At 36.1% G+C, this 18,604-nt stretch overlaps 1 pseudogene; it reads right to left on the minus strand.

Annotated features, from left to right (window-relative positions):
• Positions 1-5,586: 5,586 nt before the first annotated feature.
• LOC108285184 lies at positions 5,587-6,321 on the minus strand (annotated as a pseudogene).
• Between the last annotated feature and the right edge of the window lie 12,283 nt (positions 6,322-18,604).

The following is an 18,604-nucleotide window of genomic DNA, read 5'->3' on the forward strand; positions in this document are numbered from 1 at the left end:
TTCATTGCTTTTGTTTATACACACGTGCACACAAACAGACATGCATTCCCTAACAGCCACTGGAATAAATGTGACATTAAGTGGTGAAACAGAATTCGGAATTTAATTTTTAGGCTGCAGTTTTATGCAGAAGCTAATGATATATGTAAAAAAACAAAATCTCAGTAAGAAATCTTCATCCCAGGGTGAAAGCAGTCATGTTGGTTCCTTTATTTTACTTTTTTCTGCATCTTACATCAGGACACAAAGAGATCTACCAATGGGAATTAATTACCTAATCATAGAAAATACATGAAAGTGGTCAAATGCCATGGTTGTCAAGCACAGCAACACTCAACACATTTTCATTAACGGAATGCATTTGCCAGCTACAATAGAGCCTGGGACTCCCAGGGGATTGAAAGGCAATCAACAAGGATGAATACAAATTGACTAATGAAAGCAGCTACAAGTTGGTGATAACCCCAAGTTTTAGAATAATTAGGGAAAAAAACTTTAAAACATGATTTTACAAACTTTGTTTTCCTTTGTCTGATTTTAACTCAGTTCACAAAATCCCTCGTCATGTTTTACTATTCCAGTTAGGGGCTTTTTTCCCTTAATTTAAACAGTTGTATCTTAGACAAGAAAATTGAAGATGGCTTTTGAAAGGATAAGGCCTTTATAAGTACCTATAAGAAAACTCAAAACAAAAGACTAACACCTAAATTCATTATTTAATGTTGTAGCATAAATGTTTGTCTTTTGACAATTCACATGTTGAATCTCTAACCTCCGGTATGATGGTATTTGGTGATGGGCCTTTGAGAGGTAACTAGGGATAGATAAGGTTGTGAAGGTAGGCTTTCATGATGGAATTAGTGCCCTTAGGAGACACCAGAGAGCTTGTTCTCTCAGATCTCTCCATCTGCCGCAAAATGACACTTCAAGGAGACTGCTGCAATCCAGGAAGAGGGCATGTACCAGGAATGGAATTGATCAGCACTTGATCTTGAACTTCCCGGCCTCTAGAAAATATATTTCTCTTGTTTAAGCCACCTTTATAGCATTTTGTTATTGCAGCTTAAGTAGACTAAAAATATGCTTGGTCAATAAGAAACTGATATAACATGAATGCTTTCTTGGTTAGGATGAAGAGGGCAGACTGGCCTTACCTTTGTATAACCCTAAGCAACTTATTAACTTGTCTTAACCTATTTCTTCTTCTGAAATATGGGAATAACAACACCAGCCTCTTTCTAGTGTGTGAAAGTTCAAACAAAATGAAGCAAAATGTTTCACAGAGTATCCAGCAAGTAGCAAAATCTAAATTAAGGTTGACTATTTGATCATTTCCCCCATCACTTCCATAAGAAGTAATAGCCTGCAGATTCCATTCTTATTTCTACCAGTACTTCACTGCACATTAAGAAACACTTTGCATTTCTTTATGATGCGAAGAAGAGTTATTTTACAATTCAAATAGATATTCTGAAATGTATTATCACTTGGTTGGAATATGATGTTACCCTTTAAAATCTGGTCGTTTTTCAAGGACCTTGAAACAAAACTCTAAACCTGTCTGAATAATACACAAATAATCCAAAATAGTAAATATATTTTAACACTTGATATATGCTGGAAAAATTTTGTCTTAGATGCTGTAGAGCATACACAGATGTCTAAGACAGGGTCCTGTCCTCAAAAGGCCCAGAAGAATGAAGGAAACAGACATGCAATTTAACATTTAATAGTATAATGACTACTGTCATAGTCATAACCAGAAGGCATAGTGAAGATAATGACTAGTCTGTTATCAAAGGAAAGACTAGTCTGTTCTTCCTAGGGTAGACAGAAAAACAACTTACAGAAGGTGAAACAGTTAAGCAGGTGAGGTACCAGCATTATATGAACTGTGTACCTTACTGCAAGAACCAACAGCAGCTAAAGTAAAATGAGTAAACTTGTGAAGGGTTCATTATGTGTGCACACTGGATGGTCCATGTATGTTCTCTCTCTGTTTCAGCATCCAACACAGGATACCACATTGCACTGAACAATAATACCAGCAAATTACAACCACTGTTACTACTGTTAACACTGTATTACTACAATCACTGCTACTATTACTAATATTAATAATAGTAGTCCTTATCATATGTATAGTGATTTACACATTTCATTCTAAATCTACCCTGTAATCATCTTTATTTAGTGCAAAAATGAGGAAACTGATGTTCAAGCTCAACAATTTGCAAAATCAATTCTTTTTCATTAGAAATAAGAAAACATCAATATCATTGATATGTGTTTCTTAAAAGTGATGAAGTAATAGAAAACAGGAAGCAATTCTACACCCTCCAGATGCTTCACACAACTATCATCCTAGCTCCCACTGTACTTGTTCTTAACCATTTGAAAAAATTAGTTAACGTTCTCATTTGCATCAATTAACATTCTGAGAACTCTAACAAATGCTGTTCATAAGCTGTGTTTATACTACATTGCTTTTCCTTTTTTACATTTTTAATTATGAAAGTAAAATATGCTCATTATAGGTAATTAAAAAATATAGATAGATATTCAGGGGATAAAAAAATTAATCCATATCCTTAAAACCCAGAAATAACCACAGTTAACATTTGATGATATATTTCCTTCTAGCCCATTTTCCTTCTGTTTCTCTGCATTTGTACAAGTATTTTTATTAGGAAATACACTTTTTATAAACAGCTATGTTACCCTATATTATTATTTTAATAAACTTTTTAGAATAATTTTATATTTAAAAAATAGTTGCAAAAATAATACAGTGTTTCAATAAAAACTTCACCTAGTTTCCCCTAAAATTAACATCGTATATGAATATGGCACATGTCTCCTTTGTCTCTGATCTGTGATAGTTTCTTAATCTTTGTTTGTTTCTTTGTGGCCTTCACATCTTTGAAGACTACTGATTAGGTATTACCTAGGGTGTCCCTCAGTTTGGACTTTTTTGATGTTTTCTCATGATTAGAGCCCTTCTAATCACAGTATATCAGAGGGTACATGAGAGCAACATCACTCAACATTGGTGAAGTTAACCTTGATCACTTGGTCAAGGTGGTGTCTGTCAGTTTCTAATTTTCCCTTGTTATCCTTTGTTTTTTGTGACTCACTACATTCAGCTTACCCTAAATACATAGGTGAGCTTAATAAAGCTGTGTATCCTAAAGGAGTAGCTACACATATTATTTGGAATTCTTCTCTAATGATGATTTACCATTTGCCTCTTGTCTCCCATTTATTTATTTTTTCTATTATTTGCTTATATCAGTATGGACACTTAAAGGTTTATTTTATATTTTGGGTTATATTGTGTTATTGTGTTGCTCAAAGTGATCCCAATTTGGCCATTGAGAGCTCTTTAATGTGGCTCTTGTGTCTTTTTGAAATGTCCCATTTCTGATTTGTTTTTTGTTTGTGACTATTTCTTTACTTTCTAGCACAACGAGATGATTCATGCTTATGTCACCCCAGCCCTTGAATTAGCCATTTCTCCAAGGAGCATCATAAGCTAGGGTCATTCCATTTCTTTTTCAAAGAATGATATTAGACATTTAAGATCCGAGTTCTGGGTTTTATATTATCTTTTACGTGGAAACAATATCCAATAACCCAACAAATTATTTACCAAGTTTATTTCCCTATAAGCAAGCATGAAATTGAACAGCCTATTGCTTGATTTGACCTACAATTTGTGCTTCTCTGATTTTTCTTCATCAAAAGTATAATATGTATAGCACAGTGTATGCTTAAGAGCTGGGACTCTGAAACCAGAGTCTGGGTTCACCCATTTGATGTGTGACATTGGGCAAGTTGCTTGATCTTCTTGTACCTCAGTTCTATTATCTAGAGAACAGAATGAAAAATAAAGTACACACCTCACCAGGGAGTTGTGAGAGTTTAAGTAAGTTATTATTTGCAAAGTACTTAGAATGGTGCCTGGCACCCAATAATTACTATGTAAATATTGGTTGTTATTATTGCTATTCTGACCACTTTAACCAGAATTCTGATACCGAAAAGGCAACATCCAGAAATAGCCAACACTTACTGAGCCTATCTTATGAGAAAGACGCTCATTAATCCTATTTATAAAGCATATCTTATTTTTAAAATATTGTATATCATTAATTTTTATCTTAAAATTTTTAAACATGCACATTTTAAACTATATTTTATCTTAAGTTTATATTCAATTTTTCATCAAATATTTTTGAGTAGGTGGAATACACAAGATTTTTAGAGCAGTAAAACTACTCTGAATACTATAATGGTGGGTACACGTTTTATCACACATTCATTCAAACCTATAAAAGGTATAATACCAAGAGTGAACTCTAATGTAAAGTAGGGACTCTGGGTGATATGGGTGTATCAGTCTAAATTCACCAGTTGTAACAAATTACCACTTAAGTGGGGAATATTGGTAATGGGGGACACTGCATGTGTGGAAGCAGGGTTTTAAGAAATCTCTGTACCTTCTGCTCAATTTTGTGGTAAATCTCAAACTGCTTCAAAGAAACACAATATACCTTTAAAAAAAATCTGTATGTGTTAAAGCATCTCCAAGATGGCCTCCATAAATTCCTCCTCTGTGTATGCATGCTATTTCTCACGTTACAAAGTAAAATCAAATTCCTCTTCCCCTGAATTTGGAACTTTGTTAGTGACTTATCTAAACAACAGAATGTAGGAGAAGTAACATTCTTAAACTTTCAAAACTAAGTTTTATAAGAAGCATTGGCATTTATACCTGGGTATCAAGAAACATTTATTTTGAAAATGACTCTTCTCAGAACTTACCTGTCATACCTTAGAAGCCTAAGCTGCATGGAGAGACCAGACTTAAGGCAAACATGTTGACAGCTCCAATTGAGTTATCAGCTGACAGCCAGCGTCAACTTCCAGCCCTCCTGGATTCCCAGGCTAATCAAACGTCTAATGATTATAGACCCAGTTGACATCTGATGCCACCTCATGAGAGCTTCAAAGCAAAAACTGCACACTGTATCTGGTGAATCTACAGAATTATCAACAATACTAATTAATTACTACTTTAATCCACAAGGTTTTTGAATAGTTTGCTATGGAAAAATAAATGACCAGAATATGATCTCTTTGATTTTTTTCTATTCAATCACTGATGAGAAACTTTGTTCATACGGGTAAAGGCAGCAAACATCAGAAGATTATTAATAGCTTTTTGACTGACAGCTAAAACTCTCACCATAGCCAAAATTTAGGTCATTTACTTTCTTTAACTTATACATCATAAAATCTAACAGCTCTATTTTTTCAGTCATTGATCAATGTAATTTTGAATGAATATTATGATAATGTGATTGGATTTAAGACAAATACAGATTCTTATATCAAGTATTTCATTCTTTTAACTTTTATTTTAAGTTCTGGGGTAAATGTGAAGATTTGTTAAAGGTAAACGTGTGTCATGGGGGTTTGTTGTGCAGATTATTTAATCATCCAGGTATTTGTTTTTCTATTTGAGAGCAGTAGTTTATTAACTGACCAAGTCAGAAAAATAATCATGGACGACACCTTAGTTCATCTTCTGATAAGCCTATTGATCTGGTCCTTCCTACTCCTGGCATCTCCACCTTCTACAAAATGGGTTGTCTTTTTCTTCATTCCACCTCATGGAGAAGATAATTTGAAGGGCCACAGAAAGTTATTTGCTTCTTTGAAGCATTTTCCAACACTGTAGATCTCAAGAATCAGCTCCTCCATGCAGATGATGTCATATGTACCAAGAGATGGAGCAATCAAAGCATTATCTGTCAAAGCAATTCACTTCTTATTGATTTTGTCATAACCACCCTTGTAGATTAGTTCATTTACTGACTTCAGATTTGGGTACCCCTATGCAATATATGGCTCTACAATGCTCAGCCTGTTAACTGAAGTCTTGTTGAACTTCAAAAAGTTTCCATTGAAGATCTGACGAAAGTGAAGAAGCTGCAACACCTTTCAGACCTTTGGGCTCACACCATTGATACCTCTGATCCTGATGACAAATGCCAATTTGGGTTCTGCAGGTACATAGAAGTTGCCAACTTTTCATGCCATGCTTGCCATTTAAATTTTATTTCTGTACATCTGCCTATATTCTTTGTGATAGTGCTTCACTTCTTCATAGATAAGCTTCCTCCTTGCCTTTCAAAGAATCTTTTGGGCAAACTTCTTTCTCAGGTGCTTGATCTTCAGCTCTGCTAAATTCCTTTGCTTTTTCTTAAGGGTTTCTGGCACAGCAGGAAACTTCTTCTCTTCTACACCCTCCATGGTTCCGGCCAGAAAAAGAGGCTAATCATCCAGGTATTAAGCCTAGTACCTATTAGTTATTTTTCCTGATCCTCTCTCTCCTCTCGCTCTTCACCCTCCGATAGGCCCCACTGTGCGTTGTTTCCCTCTGTGTGTCCAAGTGTTCTCATTATCTAGTTCTACCTTTTAAGTGAGAACATGCAGTATTTGGTTTTCTGTCCCTGTGTTAGTTTGCTAAGGATAAGGACCTGCAGCTCCATTCATGTCCTTGCAAAGGATATAATATCATTCTTTTTGTATTGCTGCAAAGTATTCCATGATGTATATGTACCACTATTTTATTTTTAATCTAGTCCACCATTGACGGGCATTTAGGTTGATTCCCTGACTTTGCTACAATGAATAGTGCCACAATGCTACAAGAAACATGCATGTGCCTGTATCTTTATTAAAAAACTCTTTATATTCCTTTGGGTATATACCCTGTAGTATGATTGCTGGGTTAAGCGGTATTTCTGTCTTTAGGTTTTTGAGGAATTCCCACACTGTCTTCCACAATGACAGAACTAATTTACACTCCCACCAGTGATGTATAAGCATTCCTTTTTCTCTACAAACGGAACAGCATCTTTGTTTTTGACTTTTTAATAATAGCCTTTCTGATTGATGTGAGATAGTACCTCATTGTGATTTTGGTTTGCATTTCTCTAGTGATCAGTGATGTTGAGCTTTTTTCACATTATTCTTGGCCACATGTATGTCTTCTTTTGAGAAGTGACTATTCATGTCCTTTGGTCACTTTTTAATGGGGTTGTTTTTTCCTGTAAATTTGTTTAAGTTCTTTATAGATGCTGGATATTAGACCTTTGTCAGATGGATAAACTGCAAAAACGTTCTTCCACACTGTTGGTTGTCTGTTTACTCTTGTTTACTCTGTTGATAGTTGCTTTTTTTTTCTGTGCAGAAGTTCTTTAGTTTAATTAGATATCATTTATCAATTTTTTTTTTCTAATTGCTTTAGGAATCTTCCTTATGAAATCTTTGCCCATGCCCATGTCCTGAAAGATATTGCCTAAGTTGTCTTCCAGGGTTTTTAAAAAAATAGTTTTGGGTTTTACATTTAAGTCTTTAATCCATTTTGAGTAGATTTTTGTATCTGGTGTAAGGAAGGGGTCCAGTTTCATATTCTGCATATAGCTAGCCAGTTATCCCAGCACCACTTATTGAATAGAGAATACTTTCTCCATTGCTTATTTTTGCCAAGTTGACCAAAGATCACATAGATTTAGGCATTTGTTCTTATTTATGGGCTCTCTATTTTGTTCCATTGGTCTATGTGTTTGTTCTTGTACCAGTACCATTCTGTTTTGGTTACTGTAGCCTTTCAGTATAGTTTGAAGTTGGGTAGCATGGTGCCTCTAGCTTTGGTCTTTGTTTTTAGGATTGCTTTGGCTATTCGGGCCCTTTTTTTGGTTCCATATGAATTTTAAAATAGTTTTTTTTTTTCTAGCTCTGTGAAGAAAGTCTATGATAGTTTAGTGGGAATGTCATTGAATCTAAGAGTTTCTTTGGGCAGTGTGGCCATTTAAATGATATTGATTCTTCCTATCCATAAGCATGAAATGTTATTCCAATTTGTGTCATATCTCATTTCTTTGAGCAGTGGCTTGTAGTTCTCCTTACAGAGAACATCTATGTTCATCTTTTGCCACCCTAGTTAGCTGAATTCCTAGACATTTTATTCTTTTTTGTGGCAATTGTGAATGGGACTTTGTTCATTATTTGGCTCTTAGTTTGACTGTTGTTGGTTTATAGGAATGCTAGCAATTTTTGCACATTAATTTTGTATCATGATACTTTACTGAAGTTGCTTATCAGCTTCAGAAGCTTTTGGGCTGAGACAGTGGGGTTTTCTATATATAAGATCATGTCATCTGCAAACGGGGATAGTTTGGCTTCCTCTCTTCCTATTTGAATGGACTTATTTTTCTCTCTTGCCTGATTTGCCTAGCCAGAGCCCCCAATACTTTGTTAAATTCAAGTGGTAAGAGAGGGCATCCTTGTCCTGTGCTGGTTTTTTAGGTGAATGCTTCCAGCTTTGGCCCATTCAGTGTGATGTTGGCTGTGGGTTTGTCATATATGGCTCTTATTATTTTGAGATATGTTCCTTCAGTACCTAGCTTATTGAAAGTTTTTACCATGAAGTGATGTTGAATTTTATAGAAAGCCTTTTCTGAATCTATTGTGATAATTATGTGATTTTCATTTTTAGTTCTGTTTATATGATGAATTACATTTATTTACTTGCATATGTTGAACCAACCTTGCATCCCAAGGATGTAGCCTACCTGATCATGGCAAATAAGCTTTTTGATGTACTGCTGATGTTGGTTTTTCAATATTCTTTGAGGATTTTTGCATTGATGTTCATCAAGGATATTGGCCTGAAGTTTTCTTTTTTAGAAATCTGGATAAAGAACCAAGACCTATTGGTATGCTGTCTTCAAGAGACCGATCTCACATGCAGTTACACATATAGGCTCAAAATAAATGGATGGAGAAAAATCTACTCAGCAAATAGAAAACAGAAAAAAGCAGGGGTTGCAATCCTAGTTTTGGATAAAACAGACTCTAAACCAAAAAAGATCAAAAAAGACAAAGAAGAACATCACATATTGTTAAAGGGTTTAATTCACCAAGAAGAGCTAACTATTCTAAATATATATGCACCCAACACCAGAGTACCCAGATTCATAATGCAAGTTGTTAGAGACCTTCAAAATTTCAACTCCCACATAATAATAATGGGAGACTTTAACCCCCACTAACAATATTAGACAGATCATCAAAGCAGAAAATTAAGATATTTAGGACACAAACTCAGCCCTAGGTCAAATGGACCTAATATATACCTATAGATCTCTTTACCCCAAAACAAAAGAACATATGTTCTTCTCATTGCCACATAGCACTTACACTAAAATCAATCACATAATCAGAGGTAAAACACTCCTCAGCAAATGCAAAAGAACTAAAATCATACCAAACAGTCTCTCAGACCACAGTAGAACTTAAGACTAAAAAACTCACTCAAAAGACCAGGCACAGTGGCTCACACCTGTAATCTTAGCACTTTGGAAGGCCAAGGTGGGTGGATCCCTTGAGATCAGGAGTTTAAGACCTGCCTGGAAATGTGGTGAAACCCTGTCTCTACTAAAAATACAACAATTAGCCTGGCATGGCGGCAGGCAACTGTAATCCCAGCTACTCAAGATGCTGAGGTAGGAGACTCACTTGAACCCATGAGGCAGAGGTTGCACTGAGCTGAGATCATGCCAATGTACTATAGCCTGGGTGACAGAGTGAGACTCCAATTCAAAAAATAAAAATAAAAAAAGAATCTCACTCAAAACCATACAATTACATGAAAATCATGAAAATTGAATAACCTGCTTCTGAATAACTTTTGGGTAAATAATAAAACTAAGGTAGAAATCCAGAAGTTCTTTGAAACTATTGAAAACAAAGCTACATTCTGTAAGAATCTCTGGGACACAGCTAAGACAGTGTTAAGAGGGAAATTGATAGCACTAAATGCCTGCATGAAAAAAATAGAATCAAGTTAACAACCTAACATCATAACTAAAAGAACTAGAGAACCAAGAGCAAACAAATCCCAAATCTAGCAGAAGACAAGAAATAGCCAAAATGAGAGTTGAACTCAAAGAGCTAGAGATGGAAAAAAAAAATCAAAAGATCAACAAATCCAGTAGCTTGCTTTTTGAAAAACTTAATAAAATAGACTGCTGTCTAAACTAATAAGAAGAAATAACATTCAAATAAACACAATCAGAAACAATAAGGATGATATTACCACTGACCCACAGGAATACAAATAACCATCAGAAAACATTATTAACACCTCTATGCACATCAACTAAAAAGTCTAGAAGAGATAAATAAAATCCTGGAAACATTCACCCTCCCAAGACTCAACCAGAAAGAAATTTAATCTCTGAACAAGCCAATAACAAGTTCTGAAATTGAAACAGTCATAAATTGGTACATATATGATACATAATATACTCTATCAACAGAAAAAGCCCAGGACCAGACAAATTCACAGGTGGATCCTACCCAATGTACAAAGAAGAGTTGCTACCATTCCTACTAAAACCATTCCAAATAATTGAAAATGAGAGACTCCTCCCTAACTCATTCTATTAGGGCAATATCATCCTGATATTATATTATTTCAAAATAATAATAAAACTATTTCTATGTACAGCCAAACATTGCCCTACCACACTTTAATAATTATTAAGACTCAAATTGTAATATGAAATAAATATCATCAGTACATTATTTTTCACTCCATGTTTTCCATATTTAGTTTTCATTTTGAATCCATAAACTTAATATTTGTTAATATGTCCATGGGATTCTTGCCATTTTTTAATAAGTTTTTTAAGGGCTCAGTCATGCAAAGTTTAGCAAGCCAATAACTATGCTTCAAAAATATCCTAGGTGAGAATCATTCAAAAAAAGGTGTTTTTGATTCTTAAAGGTTGCAAGTTTTAGACAAAAGTGTTTCTTTGGATGAGCAACACAATTCAGTATGAAACAGCAGAGAGTGGTGTCTGATCTCATTTCTTCATATAAAGCTAAAAACAGATAAGATGGGATAGCTTGGATTTTATTAGATTTATGATGTTGATAATGTCATTTAATGTGGAATTCTGATCTACAGCAAAGGTTCCCATGCCTCTCTAAAGAAAATAATGTATTTCTTGAATCTTAAGGTTTATAATATGAACTATATCCAAAAGCCTTTATAACTTGCTATCATTGCTCCCTCACTATCAGAACACACAGATTTATGTAGGGTTTCTGTAATATCTGGTTTATATAAAATGATTAACTTACCAATTTTAATATTTCATCCCTAGCAGGTTTTTTTTGGTATGTTATGGAACAAATACAGCTCTACAAACAATTTCTCTTGAGAGATTCTCACTACTACCATTACTTAAGTACTATTCAATCTATAATGAAACTTTTTTATTTTAACAATATTCTGAATTAAAGTTATTTCTCTGTCATCAAATATATCATAAACATGCCTATTAACTGTATTTGTCAAAACATTGCACATTTCCTTTTTCTTTTGCATATTGATCCCATGTTCTGCATTAGTAGTTTAGAGGCAGGCTGTTAAAACAAAAAGTCTGCAATTGTGTGAGGCATTCTGTATTAGGATATTACAGATCTTTGTAATTAGTTCTTTGGGCATAATGATATATCATATAAGTGATTTTATATAACAAATTTGATTTTTGGTCATTTATTCAATACAGATTTATAGAGAATAATCTAGTATGTGTCGGGAACTGTTCTTTTTCAGTAATGTGAACATACAAAGAACCCCATTTTTGAGGGGATTATGTTCCAGCAGGGCAAGGTAGACAGTAAAGTAAATAAACAATGAAAATTGAATTACCTTACACATCTAAACATTTTACATTAGTTTGCTAGGGCCATCATAACCAAGTACCACAAAACTGGGTGTCTTAAACAATTAAAATCTATTTTCTCACAGCTCTAGAAATTCAAGGTCAGGGTGTTAGCAGGGTTGGTTTCTTCTAAAGGCTATGAAAAAGAATCTGTTCCTTGCCTCTTCCCTGGTTTCTGATGGTTTCTTGGCAATCTTTGTCATTCCTTGGTCTGAGGATACATCACCTGAATCTCTGCCTTTGTCTTTGCATAGTGTTCTTTTCTGTATGTATGTGTCTGAATTTCCTTCCACGATAATACCAGCCAAATTGGATTAGAACCTACCTTACTCCACTATGACCTCATCTTAACTAATTACATCTGCAATTAACTTGTTTCCAAATAATATCACATTCTAAGGCAATGGGGATTAGAATTTCAACTTTTCAATTTTTGGAGGGGCACAATTCAACTGTTAACAGATGATATGTGCTATGGAAAAAAGAAAAAGTAGATAAGAATTAAAGGATGATGTGAGAGAGACAGTTTGCAATGTCAAGTAGAATGAATGGATTGCGCCTTACGAGGAAGATTTAAGAAATAATTGAAGTATATAGTAGAGAAAGTTTGCCAAGCAGATATCTAGGGAAAGAGCCTTGCAGGTACATGGAAAGGCAATGGAAAAGTACCTTGGGCCAAAGCATGCCCCTAAGTTTGAGAAATAGCAAGGAAGCCAGTGTGGTTGTAGTGGAGCATGTGATGGATGAGAGAAGCAGAAGAGGAAGTCAGAAAGCGAATGAGCAGCCAAGTTGTGTAAAGGTTCCCAGACTCCTGTAAATTTTGACTCCTTTTGGGTAATGGAGAGTCAAGGTAGATTTTGAAGAGTGACATCAACTGTCACTCTGTGACTTAACAAACATTTATTCTGACTATCGTGGAGAGAATACACTCTTGGTATGTAAGAATAGGAACAGAAACATCTATTAGGAGCCACTTAAGGAATCCAGACACAAGATGGTGGACTCTAGAACCAGAATAACAGCAATGGAAACATGAAAAGTCATAGAAGTCTGTATTTATTTTTGAAGCGGAGCTTATAAGTTTCCTGACAGATTATAATTGCATCTGATTAAAAAAACAGTACAAGGATAACTCTGAGGTTGTTGAGGGTGCAACTGGGAAAAGGTGGTTGCTATCAACTCAGTGAGGGAAGGCTGTTTGTGACACAGGTATGCAGCGTTCTCTGTTTAGCCAACCTCTGAAACAACTCCGAATAACTTCATCTCATGGTAGCCATGTTATTTTGTAATATCCTGCCCTTCGGTGTGGGCTGCATCTACTGACTTATTTTGATGACTATATTACAGCAAAGTAGTAGGATATCAATTCCAATACTAAGTTAGAAAAAGACTGTGGGTTTGGTCTTGGATTCTCTCTCCCTGAGTTTTTGACTCTCCCTCACCCTCTTAGGGAAGCCAGCTGTCATGATGTGAGCTGTGCTATTGAGAGGCTCAGGTGGTAAAGAACTAAGTGAGGCCTCTGACCAAAGGTCAGTGAGAAAATGAGGCTTCAGTCTTACAGACCACAAGGAAGTGAATCCTGCCAATAATGACAGGGGTCGATCTAGAAGTCAATCTTCCCTCATCAAGCCTGCAGATAAGAACGCAGCCCTGTTCTAAAGCTTGGTTTCAGTCAACTTAAACAATTAAAATTCTGAAAATATTACATTATGGAAATATTCTTGATAGTCATGTATAATCACATATATTAGCTTCTGTAAGTGTAGTGGCCTATAGTTTCTTTATAAAAATTTAATTGAGTTTTGTTTAGTTACCAATAGGTAAGTACAAAAATAATTGTAGCTTTTGCATTGTTGGAACTGCCATTTGATATTGGAATACATTCTTAAATATATGTGGTTATGTTATACATTATTTTAATGGACATTTCTCACTTCACCTGCTGTTTATTTTATGTTTATTTTAGGCTATGGAAACAATATTAGACAAAAAGTGAATTCGAGCAATTTTGTTATTTGAGTTGAAAATGGTCATAAAGCAGTGGAGGCAACTTGCAACATCAACAATATATTTGGGCTAGGAACTGCTAATGAATGTAGAATGCAATGGTGGTTCAAGAATGTTTGTAATGGAGACAGCCTTGAAGATGAGGATCATAGTGGTTGGCCATTGAAGCTGACAACAACCAGTTGAGAGCAGTCATTGGGGCTGATCCTCGTACAACTACATGAGAAGTTGTGGAATAGCTCACTGTCGACCATTCTATGATTGGCATTTGAAGCAAATTGAAAAAGTGAAAACGCTTAATAAATGGGTGCCTCATGAACTGAGTGAAAATTTAAAAAAAAAATCATTAATTTGTAAGTGCTGTCTTCTCTTATTCTACACAACAATGAACCATTTCTCGATCAAATTGTGACGTGTAAGGAAACGTGGATTTTATATAACAACTAGCAAGGGCCAGCATAGTGGTTGGGAGGAAGAACCACTGAGAAGCAGCTCCAAAGCCCACAGAAGCTGAACAAACTGGGCTACGAAGTTTGCCTCATCCACCATATTTACCTGACCTTTTGCCAACTAACTACCACTTCTCCAAGCATCCACAACTTTTTGTAGGTAAAACACTTCCACAACCAGCAGGATGCAGAACATGCTTTCCAAATGTTTATTGAATCCTGTAGCATGGATTTTTATGCTACAGGAATAAACAAACTTGTCTCTCATTGGCAAAAATATGTAGATTGTAATGGTTCCCATTTTGATTAATAAACGTGTTTGAGTCTAGTTATAATGATTTAAAACTCACAATCTGAAACCACAATTGCTTTTGTACCAGTCTAATATTTGTTATGAATAATCAAAATTTTAACTCTGAGAAACAAATATAATTTATTATAAAATTTAACCAAGGAGAAGACTTTGTTTTATGGTTAACACAAAAATACACAATATTAAGGAAGAAAAAATATACTAAAAAAATTAGGTCTATTAACATTTTTTATGTATGCTTTATAATAATTAGAATTATAATCATAATCACTAACACTTACTGAGCATGACTATGTGCCAGGCTCTGCTCTAACTTCTTTACCATTAACTGGACAAAGTGGGAGTGATTGAATAGGAAGGTGAGAAGGAAGTGATATGGTGCTATGGCTCCTAGACAGCAGTCTCTAGCTATTGGTGCCATATATAAAAACCTTAAGAACCAAACCAAAATTACTCTATTCAGCAACTTAGTGGAGTTAGCATTTGTATTAGTCCATTCTCACACTGCTATGAAGAAATATCCCAAACTGGATAATTTATAAAGGAAATAAGTTTAATTGATTCACAGTTCCACATTGCAGAGGAGGGCTCATGAAGCTTGCAATAATAGTGGAAGGCAAAGGAAGACCAGACATCTTCTTCACAGGGCAGCAGGACAGAGAGAGTGCCAGCAAAAGAAATGCCAGATGCTTATAGAACCATCAGATCTCGTAAGAATTCACTCACTTTCACAAAAACTGCATGGGGAAACCTACCCCCATAATGCAATTACCTTCACCTGGTCCTGTCATTCACACGTGGGGATTATGGAGATTAAAATTCAAGGTAAGATTTGGGTAGAGACACAGAGCCAAACCATATCATTCCATGCCTGGCCCCTCTCAAATCTCACGTCCTCACAATTCAAAACACAATCAAACACAATCATGCCCTTCCACAGTCCTCCAGTCTTAACTCATTCTGGCATTAACCCAAAAGTCCAAGTCCAAAGTCACATCTGAAACAAGGCAAGTCCCTTCTGCCTATGAGCCTGTAAAATAAAAGAAAGTTAGCTATTTCCTAGTTACAATTGGGGTACAATCATTGGCTAAATACACCCATTCCAAATGGGAGAAATTGACCGAAATAAAGGGACTATGGGCCCCATGCAAGTCCAAAATCCAATACAGCAGTCATTGAACTTTAAAGTTCCAAAATGATTTCCTTTGACTCCATGTCTCAAATCCAGGTCATGCTGCTGCTAGAGGTGGGCTCCCACGGCCTTGGGCAGCTCTGCCCCTGTACCTTGCAGGGTACAGCTCCCTTTCCAGCTGCTTTCACAGGCTGGTGTTGAGTCTGACTTTACTAGGCACATGATGCAAGCTGACAGCAAATATACCATTCTGGGGTCTGGAGGATGGTGGCCCTCTTCTCACAGCTCCACTAGGCAGTGTTCCAGTGGGGACTCGGGACTCAGACCCCACATTTTCCTTTCTCACTACCCTAGCAGTGGTTCCCCATCAGGGCACTGTCCCTGCAACTAACTTCCATATGGACATTCAGGTATTTCCATACATCCTCTGAAATCTAGGCAGAGGTTTCCAAACTTTAATTCTTGACTTCTATGCACCCACAGGCTCAACACAACTTTGCAGCCACCAAGGTTTGGAGCTTGAATCTTCTGAAGCAATGGCCCAAGCTGTACTTTGGCCTCTCTTAGCCATGGCAGGAGGCGAAGCAGCTGGGATGCAGGACACCATGTCTGAGGCTGCATAGAGCAGGGAGGCCCTGGGCTTGGCCACAAAACCATTTTTTCCTTCTAGGCCTTGCAGCCTGTGATGAGAGGGATGCCATGAAGGTCTTTACATACCCTGGAGGCATTTTCCCCACTGTATCAGTGATTAACATTCCGCTCCTTGTTACTTATGTAAATTTCTGCAGCAGTTTTAGAGTGTGACATTGCTTACTCTCTAAGAATTTCTCCCCAGAAAACAGGTTTTTCTTTTCTATCACATTATCAGGCTGAAAATTTTCCAAATGTTTATGCTCTGCTTTCTCCTGAATGCTTTGTTGCTTAGAAATTTCTTCTGCCAGATACCCTAAATCATATCTCTCCAATTGAAAGTTCCACAGATTTCTAGGGCAGGGGCAAAATACCCCTAGTCTTTCACTAAAACATAGCAGGAGTCACCTTTATTCCAGTTGCCAACAAGTTCTTCTTCTCCATCTGAGACCATCTCAGCCTGGGCTTCACTGTCCATATTGCTATCAGCATTTTGTTCAAAGCAATTCAACAAGTCTCTAGGAAGTTTCAAACTTTCCCACATCTTCCTGTCTTCTTCTGCACCCCACAAACTGTGCCAAACTCTGACTTTTTCCTAGTTTTTTAAAGTCGCTTTCACAGTTTCAGTTATTTTTATAGCAGCACCCTACTCCTGGTACCAATTTACTGTATTAGTTCATCGCACACTGCTATGAAGAAATACCCAAGACTGGGTAATTTATAAAGGAAAGAGGTTTAATTGACTCACAGTTCCACATTGATGGGAAGCCTCAGGAAACTTACAATCACAGAAGAAGGTAAGGAAAAAAAGGTACCTGCTTCACAGGGTGGCAGCATGAAATGAGTGCAAAGAGGAGAAGTGCCAGGCACTTACAAAACACTCAGATCTCATGAGACTCATTATCACAAGAACAGCATGGGGGAACTGCCCTTAAGATCCAATTACTTCTACTGGGTTTTGCCCTTGACACATGGTGATTATGAGGATTACAATTCAAGGTGAGATTTGAGTGGAGACACAGAGTCAAAGCATGTCAGTATTTGAATACTACTCAGATATAATGCCTATCTTTGTAAATTTGTAATACTTTTAAATGGCTTATATTTATTTCACTATATAAAAATTTACCATCACTGCTAATTTGTAGGATTCATGACACACCAGTTGGGAAATCCAAGATAAGGCACTTTTCTTGCAATGGTATTTCCATTGCAAGCACTATTATAAATTTATATTTTATTATTTTTATTTTATTTTTTATTTAAAATTTTGTTTAAAATTCTGATGGAGATCATGAGGCAGTGGGGTTTAACCCCTATTCCACAGCCACTAACTAGTACAAATTTAAAGCAATAAAAATGATCGAAGAAAAAATATCTACAAGTTCCATATTTTATCTTGAGTCATGCTGATTTCATTTTTTCCTGAATCCCTGTAGCATTTATTTGAGCTTAAGCATATATACTGATACTATATATTTAGTGGCCTCATGATTAAGTCTATATCACAAACCAAATAATAAAACCCTGGGAGAGTCCTTTACATTTCTCTCATACCCCACCACTTCTTTATCTAGTCTATTTACATCACCTTGATACCATGAGCTGCTCTTCCACTACTGGAGCTCCATGAAAGTCCCCCATAATTCCTATACCCTCCACTCCTCCCTCTACTCCCTCCAAGTCTCCCCAGAATATGTGCCACTTCCTTAGAGAATCTTTCTGTGGTCCTAGAATATTTAACCTGGAAGAAGGAGGCAGGGATCATGCCCCTTAGAGGATTAGAGGAGATTGTTTTCATTACATGACATCTATAGGCCTTGGGGAATAAGCAAAGCCACCTCTCTCAGACTGCCTCAGAGAGAGAAAAAAACAAAAATATTTTAAAATTAATTAAAACATAGTCAACCATTACCTATTACTATTCTTAGAATTTCCATCAAAATTTATACACCAGAGTGACTGGGTTTCTCTCAGAAGAAGGTCAGAAAGCTGAGATGATCAAAGCAGTTGCTGGAAATAACAGGGAATGGAAAATCAGGAAAAGAAGCAGAGCTTTCTAGATCTGAAGAGAGAAGAGGGATTCTCCAGAATAGTGGACAGCCTGGAAGGTCCAAATATCTTTTGTCTTTTTGGTCAGTTATTTTCTTTTACCCTAATTCTTGGCAAATACTAATTTTATGTGTTATTACTGTTAAACTTTCCTCCACCCATTACCTTTTTAACATCCAACCTTAAGAGCAAGTTTTTGAAGAAATAA

This window comes from Cebus imitator, unplaced genomic scaffold (genome assembly GCF_001604975.1).
Source record: "Cebus imitator isolate Cc_AM_T3 unplaced genomic scaffold, Cebus_imitator-1.0 Scaffold293, whole genome shotgun sequence".
Classification (NCBI taxonomy): domain Eukaryota; kingdom Metazoa; phylum Chordata; class Mammalia; order Primates; family Cebidae; genus Cebus; species Cebus imitator.